The sequence below is a fragment of the Panthera leo genome, chromosome F2 (assembly GCF_018350215.1).
Source record: "Panthera leo isolate Ple1 chromosome F2, P.leo_Ple1_pat1.1, whole genome shotgun sequence".
Lineage (NCBI taxonomy): Eukaryota > Metazoa > Chordata > Mammalia > Carnivora > Felidae > Panthera > Panthera leo.
In genome coordinates, this window is record NC_056695.1 from 26,452,828 (window position 1) to 26,469,296 (window position 16,469).

Genomic DNA, 16,469 nt, shown 5'->3' on the forward strand with positions numbered 1-16,469 from the left:
GAGAGAGAAAGACACAGAATCTGAAGAGGCTCCAGGCTCTGAGCTGTCAGCACCTAGCCTTACATGGAGCCCGAACTCACAAGCCGTGAGATCATGACCTGAGCCGAAGTCGGATGCATAACCATATATATATGGTGTGTGTGTATATATACACATATATACATATATATGTATGTATATGTATATACACATATATATGTATATATGTGTATATACGTATATATACGTATATGTATATATATATGTATATGTACGTATATATACATATATATATATACATGTATATGTATGTATATATATGGTACTAAGACTAATGAAAGAAAGTAAAGTGCTAACACACATTTTCCCTCCATCCCCATTAGAACAAGAAATACTTTATTCACATATTAATAATCAGTAATCATAATACAGTTTTACATTGATGATAATATGTATATAAACTGAGAGCTTAAGGTATTTGTGAATGATTAAGATTTGAAACCAATTTAATATCAATGTTTAGAAATGGAAGCCTGACAGATATTTAGCCATTCACTTTAATTCAGCTCTAAGTCTAATTGTTGATAAAACAAATTGATGAGCTAGAAAGAAGAAGTGGAAATGATTCTATAATAATTTTTGCTCCTTGAGAAGTCAAACAAAAGTTACCTCATTTTCGTGAAAATGTGTGGAGTAGAAAATCATTGCCCCTCCTTCACTATTCCATTAGAAACTTTAATTGATTTGGTCTGTGATAGGTCCTCATTCATTATAGCATAAGATATTGAAAATTTAACCACAAATAATGCAACGGAAAATCTAGCTTCAGATTTACCAGTTGGATCCAATTTGAATAACTGTAATAGTTTTATATAACAATTTGGCTGTAAACTTTTTATAGGGAATGAAATTATTATAAAATAACCAAATTTTACATAATACCATTTGTATTTTTATGATAGTAGTTAAACTGTTTTCCTCCTAAAAATCTCTATGTCTTTCAAAAGTATTATTACCAACAATTGCAGATTTTATGCATATTTTTAAGAATCTGTTAAGAAGAGTTTCTAAAAATTGGAAAAAGTTGGATCTGTCTGCATGCTAGATGGACAATAATGGTCCCAAATAATGTATTATAAGAGCTATAAAGCTACAGCCATATATTTAATACCAATGATCATATTCTATTAACAGTTAATATGTTAATCCAGGGGGAACACGCAAATAAAACTATTGCACCTTTGGTCATGTTCAGTGTCTCTAACCACTTGTCAGAAACATGAAAATGTAACTTGGCTATCATGCAAGCAAATTAAAGTAGAATATTAAAGTAATTCTCCTTGCAGTAATTTTTTAACTTTCTTTTCTCTTGGCAAAGTCTTACTTTCTTCTTAAAGTTCCAATTGAAAATCCTACTCCTCACTGATTTGCTTCAGTAATTATGCTATTTTCAATTCATTGTTAACTTCCTTATGCTTCCTGGTATAATTTTCAGTTATTTTATGTATATAGTGTCTTTCCTGAACATATACATTTGAAATTTACACATAATTTTATTCATGAGCATATTGTATCTAGTGAACTTTCCCTATTCTTGCTGCAAGGCAAGGACTCTATGACAATTTCTAGCTAAAGAAATATAAATGATAGTGGTACTGTCACTTGTGGGTTGAGAAATTTAAGAACTGACTAGGGAACTCTATGTTACCTCTTCCCTAGGTCTAGAAACCATGAATTTCTCATGTTAAGATGACTGCACTTCAGGGGGCCTGGGTGGCTCAGTCGGTTAAGCATCCGACTTTGGCTCAAGTCATGATCTTATGGTTCGTGGTTTTGAGCCCCGCATCGGGCTCTGTGCTGACAGCTCAGAGCCTGGAGCCTGTTTCAGATACTGTGTCTCCGTCTCTCTCTGCCCCTCCCCCACTCGCGTTCTGTCTCCCTCTGTCTCAAAAATAGATAAACATTAAAAAAAAATAAAAAAAAAAAAGATGACTGCACTTCAGAATAGGGACCTGAATTCTTGAGCCACTGGATATGGGAGAACCTCCACCAACACAACATCTATCTATCTCTCTATCTATCTCTCTCTCTAGAGAGAGAGAGAAAGTGAGATTAAGCAATTGACATTTAAAGTTTCTTGGGGCGCCTGGGTGGCTCAGTCTGTTAAGCGTCTGACTTCAGCTCAGGTCACGATCTCGCGGTCCATGAGTTCGAGCCCCGCATCAGGCTCTGGGCTGATGGCTCAGAGCCTGGAGCCTGTTTCGGATTCTGTGTCTCCCTCTCTCTCTGCCCCTCCCCCATTCATGCTCTGTCTCTCTGTTTCAAAAATAAATAAACGTTAAAAAAAAATTAAAAAAAAAATAAAGTTTCTCTTCATGGCAGCTCACATATGCTTCTAATGCCTAGTTTCTAACTATCTAAATTATCAGTTTCCTATTACCATACAGTAACTGCTTAAAATATATAAATAATAATGTTTTTTTGGAAAGCAACTATTAGAATGAACTGTCACTCTTATCTGTTTTATTTTACAGACTTGGATTAAAGTTCATTTGCACATTTATTCATTAATTCAGGAAATTATTTGTTGAATGTCTACTATGTGCCAGAAACTACCTTGAGCCCTGATAATACAGCAATAAATGAAAGTGATAAAAAAATATGTTCCTATGAATCTTAAATTCTAATGTTAGAGATGGATAATAAGTAATATGACATCAAACATATATGGTAAGGAGAAAAAAAATAGAGAATATTGATGGGACAGGATTCTTGGCTTAAATTTCAGAATAAGTGACCAAAGTAGATCTTATTGAGAAAATGATTTTAAATAAAGACCTACAGGATGTGGGGGAACTAGCCTTGTGTATAACTGAGGGCAAGTTATACAGGCAGAGAAATTAGCACATGTGAATGCAAGGGGTATCTCTGAGCTAAATGAGAAACAACAAGGAAGCCAGTGCTACCAGAGAAGTGGGAGTGGAGAGAGAGGAAAGAGCAGGAGTTGACATATTCAGAGAGATAATAGGGACCCAGATCATTTAAGGCCTTGAAAATTACTGTAAGGACTTTGGCTTTTATTCTGAGATGGATGGGTATTGGAAAGTTTTCACTGGGGGAGTGACATGATATGAATTAGGTTTTAATAGGATCAACTCAGAGGCAATGTTGAGAATAGACTGAAGCATAATAGCCTTGAAACAGGAAGACCCGGAGAAGCCTAATTGAAATAGTCCAGGTGAGAGATGACTGTAGCTTCCACTAAGGTGTTAACAGCGATGGAATGGAGAAGTGATACAATTCTGAATATATTTTGGAATTAGGGAGCATAAGATTTGTTATCAGACTAGCAATGGGGTTTAGAGAAAGTCGAGTCAGGAATGACAACATTATTAACTTGCGTGACTGGAAGAATGCCATTGCTATTAACCAAGATGAGGAAAACTGTAGGAGAAGCAGTTTTAGGGGAATGTCATAGAGTCCAAGGCTTTTGAAAATATGGGTCTAGGGGTGCCTAGGTGGCTCAGTCGGTTAAGCCTCCGACTTTGACTCAGGTCATGATCTCATGGCTTGTGAGTTTGAGCCCCATGTTGGGCTCTTTGCTGACAGCTTGGAGTCTAGAGCTTGCTTCAGATTCTCTCTCTCTCTCTCTCTCTCTCTCTCTCTCTCTGCCCCTCCCCTGCTCACACTCTGTGTCTCTCTGTCTCTCAAAAAATAAATAAACATTAAAAAAATTTTTTTAGATATGGGTCTATATTTCATGGGGGGAGTGTAGGTAAAAAATATAAATTTGGGAGTTATCAGCATAAATATATAGTATTCTAAGTCATAAACTGGGTAATACCATCACTATAATGACTTAATAGAGAATAAGTTTGAGGACCAAGGTCAGGAACATTCTAACATTTAGAAATCAGATATGAAAAAAAAGAACTAGTAGAAGACTTTGAGAAAGAGTGGTCAAAAAAGCAGGACAGAATTTACATGAGGCTGATGTTTTGGAGATTATGTTAAAACAAGAGAAAGAAAAATTTGAAAAGAGAATAATTAACTGTGTTAAATGCTGCTGACTGATGAAATAGGATGAAGTCTGAGGAATAACAGATTTAGCAAAGTGAAGGCCATTGCTGATGTTGGTAATGGTTTCTTCTCAATGATAATGGTGGAACCTAATTAAGTGGACCACGAGAAAGTGGGATGGAAGAAATAGAAGACCACTAAGCATAGATTCTTTCGGAGAGTTTGTTATAAAACTGGAGGTAAGATATGAGTGAGCTAGTTGAAGGAACTGGGTCTAGGCAGTTCTATTTTCTTTATTTTAAAATATGGTTGAAATGGAAACTTGTTGTATCCGGATGAATGATCCACTGGAAAGGGAAAAGTGGAGAATGCAAGGGAAAAAGTAGAAAATTGCTAGAGTCAGTTACTGGTATGTAAGTGAGAGAGTTACCTTACTTATGAGCATTTAGAGTTCACCCACAGTAACAGCATAGAGAAAGTAGAGACAGTTTTTGGAAGTCCTGTTTTTATTGCTTTTGTATTCTCATTGAAGTAGGAAGCAAAGTCATGAGTTGTATGTGAAGAAATCACAATAGGTTTTGGAGGTGTAGGAAAAATGGTTTTCTAAGACAGTATGTAAAAAAATAGATTAGATAAATATAATATTACTTATAAATACACTTCAGGGTCCATATGGAAAAAGGGTCCATTTTTCCAGCCAAGTTCAGCTTCAGGGGTGTCGGAGTAGAGTAGGTGGAAAGTTGGATTTAACCAGGTTTTTTTTTTTTTTTTTTTTGGTCAAGCAAGTGGGAGGAATTAAGAGAAAGGTTTATTATAATTATTTACCATAAATTTAAGGTGCATACTGAAGTAAGGACATGAGGGTACTAAAAAATGATGACAAATTGCTAGGATAAATGAATTGAGAGTTCTGATGAAGTGCAAAGTTTGTTAGAGATGTGAGTCAGAAGGAGTGGGATGGAAAAATAAAAATAATAGCAGAAAGGATGCGTATTAAATTGAGATGCAGAGTTGTTATTGAGAAATGTCAAGGTCAAGGGTGTGACCTTGGTACTCAATAGCTGCCATAGGGTGGAGAACAAGATCATTGGATAAATGAGGAAAAGGATTTAAGGGGTCAAGGTATTGACTTCTATGTGGAACTTGAAATTGCCAAGAAGATGTGTAGGTCTGGAATTGGAATCAGTGAGTCAGGGACTAGCTTCTCAGGAAAAGAGGGGGAGTTCATTGGGGAGCATTAGATGACTACAGAATGTAGTGATAGTGATCTGGAAGCAGCAATGAGGAGCCAAAAAGGCATCTCCTTCATTTCTAGTCCCTGAGGCAGAAAGAGTATGGAAAAGAACCTATTACTTAAACAGCTTTAGAAGCAGTGCCATGGGAGATTCAAATAGGAGAAGGGATTGAAACAAATCAGTTGAAACAAATAGGAGAAGGGATTTTGCTTCCTTCTATGAAGTAGTTTCATATGAACTTTAAAAGTAATTTGCTGATGATTGACCCTCAGGTCTAGAAGGTAAAATTTAGGAGATGGATAGGGTTAGGAGAATCGGTGGAAAGAGACATGGGCCACAGCTGAGTAGGGATTTGTCCTGGGCCCATTGGGATATAAAGTGGCATGATGCTGTTTGTCCTGGCATTCCAAAGTTAGGGAATGGAGGGCTGTGATGGTAACTCATCAGATTTGACTGAATTGTCTGCCTTGGGTTACATTTCTTGTTCGCTTGTTTCTACACTCAACACTAAGAATTCTGTTACTCAGATAAGTAGAGCAAAAGTAACTGAAGCCAACCACTGTCTGGAAAATGACTTTTTGATATGGTTTGTGATTAGAAATTCAGAAGTAATTTTCAAACATAAGTACCTGTGGAAGTCCGAGGTGGTGTCATTTTTACTTTTTGTCACTGACTTTTAATTTAATAGTTACTTTAGTCTTGGTCATACTCTGCAACAATCTTATTTTCCTTTCTCTAATATCTAATTCAGTGTTCCATTAATTTTTACATATTTTCCCCTGCAATTATTCTGACATATGTAATTCTTTTTTTTTCAATTAACAATTTTTTTAAATGTTTATTTAATTTTGAGAGAAAGACAGAGGGAGGAGCAGAGAAAGGGAGACATGGAATCTGAAGCAGGCTCCAGGCTCCAAGAGCTGTCAACACAAAGTCCGACATGGGGCTCAAACTCATGAACTGTGAGATCATGAACTGAGCTGAAGTTGGACACTTAACTGACTGAGCCACCCAGGTGCCCCTGACATATGTAATTCTTAAGATATCCTAACTTAAAATAATTCATCAGTAAGCATGGATTATTTTTATTTACTTTTTATTTTACCTATAGTAAAATTGGCTGCTTTGATGTACAGTTCTTTGAGTTTTGACCATTTCAAGGAAATGTGTAAACATTACCACAGTCAATATACCAAATAGTTTTATCATTACTAAAAATTCCCTCATGCTGCTCTTTGTATTAAACCTCTTCTCCATCCCTAATCCTTAGCAACCACTGATCTGTTTCCTATAGCTTTGGCTTTTCCAGAATGGAAATCTAATCAGAATGTCATCGGTCTTCATTCTTGACAGAAATTACATTCATCCAATTATTTAAGGCAGACATTTGAGAATCATCCTAAGCAATTCCGTCTTTGGACTCCACATCTAATCAATTATATATTCCTTAATATTTCTGGAATCCTTTTCCACTTCAGAGAGCTGGGAGAAGAAAGAAAAGGAAGTTATTGGAGTTTTCACCTTTAATAAGTATGGTTTTGATATTGATGGTCATTATTTTTTAGTTTTTTACTTGAAGTTTTTCCTTAGAAAACAGACTTTATTAATCTCTTTTGTAGGCTTATGTTGGTGCTGGGAGAGAATTGAGAAAATTTGAGACAAAAAATGTAAATATAGGCTCTAGCCTTCATTTGGAAAGGAGTGTACAAAAGAAATAATTTGATGAAGTGAAAATATTTTCCTGGGATGGTGGAGATCTTAACAGAGAATTGGTTAAATTGGATATTGAGAGAGATTCTGACAATCCTGTCCATTAGGATTTAAAGCAACCAATGATTTTTTTCTACTTCCTCACCATTCACCTTATGCTATCCTACTACTAGAATATTCAGCAATTCCTCTACAAATGTGCTATTTCATATCTTTTTCTTGATTATCCTTCTGAGCATTAAAATCAGGCTTAGCCAGGTGGCTATCTTTACAATATTTGAAGTATGTTTGTTTGTTTATCTGTTTATTTATTTTAAAAATTTACTTATTTTGAAAGAGAGAGGGAGCACAAGCAGGGGAGGGGCAGAGAGAGAGGGAGACAGAGAATCCCAAGCAGGTCAGTGCAGAGCCCCACGTGGGGCTCAAACTCACGAACTGTGATCACGACCTGAGTGAAATCAACAGTCAGACACCGTACCTGACTGAGCCACCCAGGCACCTCTGTTTTTTTTTTATATTTACACTTTGTAAATTTGACAAACATTTATTCTGAGAATAACTAAATTTTCACTGTTTTGAGAATTGTTTGGAGTTTGCTACAATATTTATATGTGATATACCGAATAAATTCCTCGTTGAGAGATTGACAATAACCCTTTCCAATGTAACTAAACTGTGTGCTCCAGCCCACAGTGCTTTATCTTCCACATACTTTGTGGAATATTAGCATGAATCTTACAATGAGTAAGATGAGTGCCCTTGCACTGAATTTTCAACTTTCTGTATATATAATTTATGTATGAAGGTCTTGATCTTGCAGAAGATGGAAATTTCTATGGGAAGAGGACTAGAATAGCGAGAACAAAACAAAAGAAAACATAGAAGCAAATATAGGAACGACACATATATACACATAAATAGAAAAGTTTCTTATACCTGATTAAATCCTCACACTAACAGCAAACTTTTATAAACATTGGGACTGTGTTGGCAAGTAAAATAATTCTAAACTTTTTTTTTTTTTTTAATCAGATAGGGGATCAAAAAGGAATGAAGGTGATTGATGTTACAGTGGCTAATAAAAAAAAAAAAAAGGTCCTTAAGCAGTCAGGTGAAATGACTTAGGGATAAGAACAATTGGTTAGATTTGGAAGATGTAAGACTTCTAGAAAGCCCACAACCCTTGTAATGCTCAAGGACCTACGCACACTCTGGATCTTTGACTCATAGCACTTTATTGGTGGACGAGTATGAAGAATTTGCTTTAAGTATTTCCCGCATGAATGTTCCAGTCTATTTCAAACTTGAGTTAACTTTGAGAGTCTTTCCAGACTTTTTGTCATTCGCTCACATAAATCTTCATTTGGTACCTTTTGGAGTATTGTCTACCCCTGCAATCGGCCTCCATTGTTTCTCATACAGGTCCTAATTCTCTAGTATGAAATGACTTCATTTGTGAACTAAGTAAACCATATTATTGTGTTACACATTCTTCTTGTTTTTCCCTATATATTAATTCTAGAATCGGTTGAATGGAGTTTCAGAATAAGACTCACTATGAATACGACAAAAATTAATACTAGAGCAATTGTTTGCTAGGTAGCACAATATACTTTTTCTATCAACCATTCTACATTTTCAAATAGGGTAGACCAGGGCTAAAAATAGTGCTGACAGATGAAAGACATAAATGGCAATTTTAGTGGTTCAAATCCTGATTTTGCCACCAGTTTATTTTTGAACATGTTGGGTATTAACTTTTCTAGTTCTGATTTTATGCATTGTTAGATGATAGAATTTGGTTAGGTCTGTTGATGACAGAATATAGATAGCAACAGATTCCTTTCTGCAAACAGATGTATACTGGAGAGAAATGTACAAAGTAAATCAGATCCTCTCTGGTAAAAGTTTGAGGAGTGGAGTGGAAAACTTGAACCCCCTGAAAGGAGTCTTTGGGAGAATTCATTTTGAAAACCATCATTCTCCCATGATAGGTAGGATTACTTGTGCTTGTGACAATCCGTGAGTGCAAGTTGTATTGAGTGTATTTGAAGATTTAATTCACACAATGTATCTTAAATTTGAGTATTACAGAGAGATAGGAAGGGAAGAAAAGCAAGACCATTAAAGGAAGGTTTACATTTAGGTTTTTCTTTTAGCCTCGTGTTAGATTTGGTTCAGCATTTATTTAGGGATCAAAACCAAGCTACTTAATAGGGCATCAGCTGTTTGAGTCTTTGAACCTCTAGGTATAACCTTAACCCTAATCCTCAAACAGCTGCTTGAACCTTTGAATGAATGGCCAAAGAGAGAAGGGAAGGGAAAATCAGGGAGAATAGTGAGAGGTTCAATAGGGGGACCGAGTTGTGAGTATCGACTGCCTACCTCCTCCACCTCCACAGTCTTCACCACAGCTGTTGGTGAGCGTGTTTCCATTTTAATTTTCCTATTTATTTTCCTATCAAGTACGAAGCTTACTTATTTCAGTTCTGTTCATCAAATACTCATTGAGGGCCTATTCTGTGGCAGTCAGTCTGCTAGGTAGCAGAGATACAAAGATAAGTACCACATGCTCTTAATCCTTTGAACAGGTTATTTCAAATACTGTTTAGAGAAATTGCAGTTGATGGAGCAGAGAGGGATCAAACATTTGTATGCTTTTTTTTTCCTCCCGGAAAATATTGGTTTATAAAAGCAAGATGAAAAAACATTTGAGAAGGAGATATGTAAATATGTTTGTATTCAAGTGGTACAGTTGAGTTATCATGTTTTCTAATCTTTGAGACCTTAATTTCTGTATTTGTGTTATAGAGTATTGAGTTTCCTTTCTCACATCTATTATATTAGGAAAGAAATGAGAGATGAATGGGCCAGATAGGAAGTAAAGAGGAGATAGCAAGTGTGTATATTAAAGGTTAATGGGAAAGAAGATAGGAGATTAAGTTAGAATTGAGAGGAAGTGTTAGTAGAGTACCGAGAAGGAAATTGAATGGGACTCACATATGTTAAGAAAAAAAAAGAAGAGAAAAGAGACACATGAAGCAACCAGAAGAGAAAATAAATATAAACACATATTTAAGGAATTTTGCAAAGGAGAAATCTTCAAGTTTTGTTTGTAGCCAATCTTGAATGCTACTGAAAATTTTGATTTCAACTTTTCAATTCTGGTACAATGCCACTGCTACTATGTAGGAGGTATGCTTTTGGGGAGAACTGAAAAACAAGAGGGTGTTATTTCACCATAGAATGCCACATGCTTGTATTGGTGAAATGGTATTTAAATGCATTATAGATAATAAAGTAGAAATAACTATGTCGTATTCACATAATATATGTTATATTTAAAATAGTACTCAGTGAAAGTCTGTAAAGAAAGTATTTCAGTGTCCTCACTGATACTATGTATTAACAATGTCCTGTTGATCTCCTGATACAAGAATGATGTAATAACCTAAAAGCTTATTTCCGTTTTAGTTTTTGCAATAGCTGCAGTCAGAGACTAGGAGCCTCTACACCCCTAAAGTACAACATTGAGAACCATCTAGATTTAAAAACAAAGCGCAATATAGATCATCCGCTCTAGGAAATGTGCACAAGTGAGCTGTCTCTTAATTTCAACAAGCAATTCATATGAAGGGAATGTAACTGACTTAATTGTATTACATGTAAGAGACATGAGGTAATGGTGCTTTTGACGGGTGAGCATAAAGGAGGACTGGAAAGTAGGTCTGTATCAGTGCATGTGCAGTATCACTCGGGGAACAGGAGGCCCTGAGGAAAGGAGCCAGTGCCGGGTGCTCACGGCTGCCAGGGCTCTATAGCTTTGCTCTTAGCATCCCATCAGGCTGAGTGACGTGATCCACTAACACACAGCTCCCTTGCCTGGAGTGTAATAAGTTCATTGTACAGAAAGCCTGGTCCAAACTGTAAGTGAAGCTCTTAAAACTTTAACCTTATGCTTTAACCTCTTTTACTTCATGTCCACGTCGGCAAAATTGGGCAATAACGGTAACAGTTTCATAAAGCTGTTATGAAGATTATGTTAATTAATAAGTGTAAAGTGCTTACTGCCTGGCACATAGTAAGTATCAAATAAGAATTAGCTAGAACATAGAAGCCTGGCTCTTGTTCCCCCATCTAGTTTATTGCTTTATCTTCAACACTTACTACATAATGAGTGGCCAGTAAGATTTGCTGAAAGGGTGAACAATTTGATAGCTCATGTAGTCTTTTAAAGGTAAAATAAGGAAACACAGAAAATAATATTTTGTCTTACTTAGCATTTTTATACTGTATTAGAAATTAATAAATTTAAGCTTTGGTCTCTTAAAGCATTTAGTTACAGAGAAAGACAGATACCATATGTTTTCACTCTAATGTGGATCCTGAGAAACTTAACAGAAGACCAAGGGGGAGGGGAAAGAAAAAAAAAAGAAAGGTTAGAAAGGGAGGGAGCCAAAACATAAGAGACTCGTAAAAACTGAGAACAGACTGAGGGTTGATGGGGGATGGGAGGGAGGGGTTGGTGAGTGAGGGGTATTGAGGAGGGCACCTGTTGGGATGAGCACTGGGTGTTGTATGGAAACCAATTTGACAATAAGTTTCATATTAAAAAAAAACTTTTAGTTACATTGCATCAGTAAACGAGGACCTGATCTTTCTTGGCAAATTGATTATATACAGTTTCTAAACCTATAAAAATGAGAAGTCACCTGGACCAAGGCAATTAATGCAATGATTTAGGTAACTTGGAACCTCCACCATTTACCATTCATGTGATTTTGGCTGTTACCTAATCTCTCGTCTGTTTACACACCTAGAATATTGGAATAGCAATGATATATAGAGTGTTCTTTGGGGGACTAAAATGAGATAATTTATATAAAGTGCTTTGCAGAGTATGTAATATATAATAAGTCCTAAACAATTCACTCTCAAACACAATGTTAATTCATTTACTAATCCAATCAACATTTAGTGAAGTACTTGTCATGTCAGATATACAAAAAATGAGTAAAATATGGTTCCTATCCCCAAGAATTTCCAGTGTTGTAACATAAGGGACAAATAAAAAGGCAATTATCAAATAGTGGAAGTGCTCTTATAGAGAGATAACAGGGAATCTTAGGAGTTTACAGAGATGGAACCTGAATTACATTTATGTAAGATGACTTGATCAGCAATATATTTTGAAATTTCAATATTTTTAAATTCTGCATTATAATAAGACTAATGTTTATTAATTAGTAAACTAAGTCATTTGGTCAGGAAACACTTAGTATGGACCTAATATGTGTGAGGCCAAGGATAACATACATCATCTGATCTAATCTTTACAACGTGAGGATGCTCTTTTATTTTCTCTACTTTTTACAGATAAGGAAACTCAGAGAAAAATAAAAATATGCCTCATGTCTCACCACAGCTAGCAAATGGCAGAACAGTGTCAAACCAAGGTCTATCTGCCTCCAGAGCCCCATGCAATTCAGTTTTAGTGTAACTATTAAATTTGCATTTGTTGTACTTGTAGGATTTTGTCTAATATATATTATCTACATGAATCATGCTACCTCTTTTTTGGATGTTTTTTAAAAATTTTTATTTATTTTGAGAGAGACAGAGTATGAGCGGAAGAGGGGAAGAGAGAGAGAGAGAGAGAGAGAGAGAGAGAGAGAGAGAGAGAGAGAATCCCAAGCAGGGCCTACACTGTCCGCACAGAGCCTGACGTGGGGTTTGAACCCAATTACCGTGAGATCATGACCTGAGCGGAAGTCAGACACTCAACCCACTGAGCCACCCAGGCTCCCCAATGCTACCTCTTTAGCATTGAGATATCCATTTCCTTAGATTATAGGATTAATAATGAACATTTTCTTTTTTACTATACTATTTTCTACTTAGTTTATTGATATTTATAAATTGTTAAAGTAGTTTCTTAGAAGTTTATATAGAACAACCTTCTGTAGTACTATTCATCAGAATCCTTTTCAAAAACTTAAGATTTTAGCTTTTGGTTGCTTGTATATTATTTCTTAAACATTTACTAATAATTTGCATTTCCATAGCTAGAGATTAAAGTAATTAACAAAATGTGCTCTTTTTTTCCTATTGAATACAGAGATTTTTATCTAAAACAATGAATTGTTCTAAAGTCATATTGCTATTGGAGAGCACCAGTATAGTTCTGGTTTTAGTCTCAGTGATAAAAGACAAAAATAGTATGTGATCATTCAGTCTGAGTTTTGAGGGTGGTGGCAATGAAGCCTTGAAACAGATTTAAAACGTCACTTGTGTTTTTGTTTTGTAAGACTTAAGATATGAACTTCCTTTAGAGCAAGGCTAAAGCTTTGGAATGGGGTTAAAACTCAAGTGTCCTTTTCTGTTTCATAACATTACCTTACATTTCTGTTCTGTTTGTAGAATTTCACTTCCTTTTTAAAAAATGCATCAGGTAAAAAGCATTTATAACTTTTGTTCTGATTTTGTAACTCATGAAGTGATAAATTTGCTTATTTTCAGTTATTTACCAGACTATTATCTTCAGAGAAGTACATGCTGGCTTTAGGTGACCCTCAGAGTTAATTGGAAAGATATCTGTGCCGGGCTTGCTGTATATATGTTCCTGTTTATGACTGGAGGATGGGTAGAACTCTGTACATTTTCTATCCAAGGAAGAGTCTGAACAATGATGAGGCTTTGATTAATACTATTGATGCTTTAATGGCTCATTTTATATCCTGAACACTGGGGGGAAGTATGTTCCCTTCTGTAAAGACTATGGTTCTTATGATTCACTTAACACAAATAGCAAAAAAGCATGAAAGATCTCTTGTCTCACAAGAAGAAATGGGTGGCCGTATAATGCCAGTTGCATATATTACTGAACTGTTACAGAGGAGAGGAAATTACCCAGTCAGAATAGATATGTCTCTGTAGCCTTGTATCCGCATTCTAATAGCCACAGAGTTTATCTTAGTCTGAACGGAGCTCTAAGTTATTAATTGTTTTAATGATTTCATTGATTTCTGTTAATCTAGGTAATGTGCCTTACTAAATTCGGTAGTTTATTTTGCTTTTCAATTAACCTTTTACTTTTGTTATATCATTTTTTATTAAAAACAAAGGTTTTATCTGCATTTTAATGATATGCCTATCTTAGTATATTATGAATTATATTTGGCTATCTGTACTGCAATTTTCCTGAATACTTTAGGATAATGGCACACCATAACGGCTCAGTATTTTACTGCAGGTTATCATTGATACAGAATACTTTTAAAAGATACTTGAATAAATTCTAGAATTCTGTATGTATAACCAAAATATATATTTAAATTGTTTTTTGTATTTTTAGAATACAACCATGAAAGAAATGTAATGCTTACTTTACTTTTACTCTTCCAATGTAGGAATAATGCTACTATTTCAAATTAAATTCAAGTTATTTTAATTTTGTTCAATTAATAGATACAAAAATATATTATAAAATCTTGGAAAATTTAAAATGGTGTTTAAAAATAGTACATTCCGGAAGAAAGGCTACTGTAGGTGTATACTTTCTGTGTTTCTAAAATATTTCACCGGCTTACATAGATTAATTGATATTCAAATACAGTCTGTCTAATGAAGATCGTAATTTGTTTTGTCAGATATAAAGTTATCTGTATATTTATAAAATATTAGTGAAATGGCCCCACGTGATGCTGAGGTAGGTTCTCTATTCTTCATTCCTGGGGAGTCACATTCACATATAACTTTTGTACCAATTAAAAACTGTTAATGACAAAACATTGTAATTGATTAGTCTTTGTATATTTACAACTCACTTTAATTGCTGAAAAACGCCATTTGTCAGTTTCATGTTCTATTGACAATGTTATTGATTTATCTGAATTTGGCTTTGTCTTGTCTCTCGTACATAAAACTCACATATGCAGTTCAAATGGGAAATGACTGTATTGATTTCCTTAACTTGAGCCCAAATGCTAAAGATTTTTGGATAAGCTTTCTCATTACTTAAGCCAAAATCAATAAGAAAGAGCATCTTTTAATGAAAGAGCAGTTTGAGCAACGTACTTCAGAAATAGGGTCCTGTTCATTCTTTGCTTTACAAATCGATCTCCTAGGTTCCTTAAGTGAGGTCCAATTGGTTGACATTGTGGTTTGTCTTTGTGTGTAAACTTGCAGCTTCAGAAAAGAGAAGATGAGCTACAGAGACAGTGGAAAGAAACTCTCTCCCTGAGAAAGAAGAGTTCAGTACCAAGTGTAACTAGTGTTGAAATGCAGCACAATTTACAAATATACCAGATAATTCTTACATCTATCAAGTTCGTGCTTATATGTGATGATTGCACAATATTTTAAAAGTTCCTTCCCTGTTTTGTTAATATCTATATGTGCATATCATATACATTTACATTAATCTTAATTTAACATTTGCTTTTATTTCAGAAAACGTCTGCTCATTGCTGCAGTTGATATTTATATAATGCAAAGTAGTTCACTGAAACATCAGGTCATTTTTACAATAAGTTTTTGTTAAGTGATCTTTGGATTTTCATTTTTTTTCACTGTTACATTTCCCATTTTCTGCAGGAAGAGAAACACTGGAGGTGAGCTACCGCAATAAAGTGCCCGTGCTGAGGAACAGCAAAATGAACTGAACATATAAAACAAGTTGTAAGGACAGGCCAAACGTCAGGTACTGTACTATGATATCATTAACTTCTGTGAACTACATAAATTAAGCTGATTATGCCTTCACTTAATTAACTGAGAATGACCTATTGATATATAGGCCGAGTTAGCTAGAGACCGCTTGCTGCACTGTACTTAATTTATTGGTTTTCAATTAGTTCTTCTCTTGCCCGTGATTGTTGAGAAAAAAAAAAATGTCCATTTACATCTATTTTCTGTAGTGTGGTTTTATGCACGGTGAGTTTCTATTTAAAATTTTATCCCGAGTACTATTTTTTCTTTGCCAGCAATGCTTAGGTAGATTTGAAGAGTTTGTTTTGTTTTGTTTTCTTATTGTTAGATGTAATTTGGTTTCTGGAATAAAAGAAATCTACACATGAATTCATCTTGTTAGTGTTGTGATATTATTAAGTTATCTTTAGAAAAGATCCTGTATATTCCTTTCAAGAACTATTTTGCTTTAATTACATTTTGGAAATTAATGTTTACCAAATTTACTGTTAAACTATACTTTTGTCAAGCAATCTCAGTGAAGAAGGTTCTTTGGTAAACCTTTAGATTTTTGAGATTTTTTTTTCTCTAAAAACTTGAGTTTTTTGAAGTGGAAAGATTATAGTATGAATGGTCATTCTCAGTTTCCTGTGGTAGTAGGACGATTGTACATGAGAATACCTTTAGACAAAAATGTATTCTTCAACTTTTGCCCTTATATACACTGATTTTGTGAGGGCTGAGAAACCTCAGTATGTTGCCCTCTACTATATAGCTTTTATAATCCACTAATCAAAAGATATTTATTATATCATTCTTACAATCTCAGTATCTGAG

The 16,469-nt window shown here is 34.9% G+C and overlaps 1 long non-coding RNA gene across 1 annotated transcript in view; it reads left to right on the forward strand.

Moving 5' to 3' along the window:
* The window catches only part of LOC122210833, a 151,076-nt gene that overhangs the window by 122,241 nt on the left and 12,366 nt on the right, over positions 1 to 16,469 (forward strand). Inside the window, exon 3 of the long non-coding RNA XR_006198299.1 lies at positions 15,540 to 15,645. This is a non-coding gene — a long non-coding RNA (uncharacterized LOC122210833). The remainder of the gene's footprint in view (positions 1 to 15,539; positions 15,646 to 16,469) is intronic.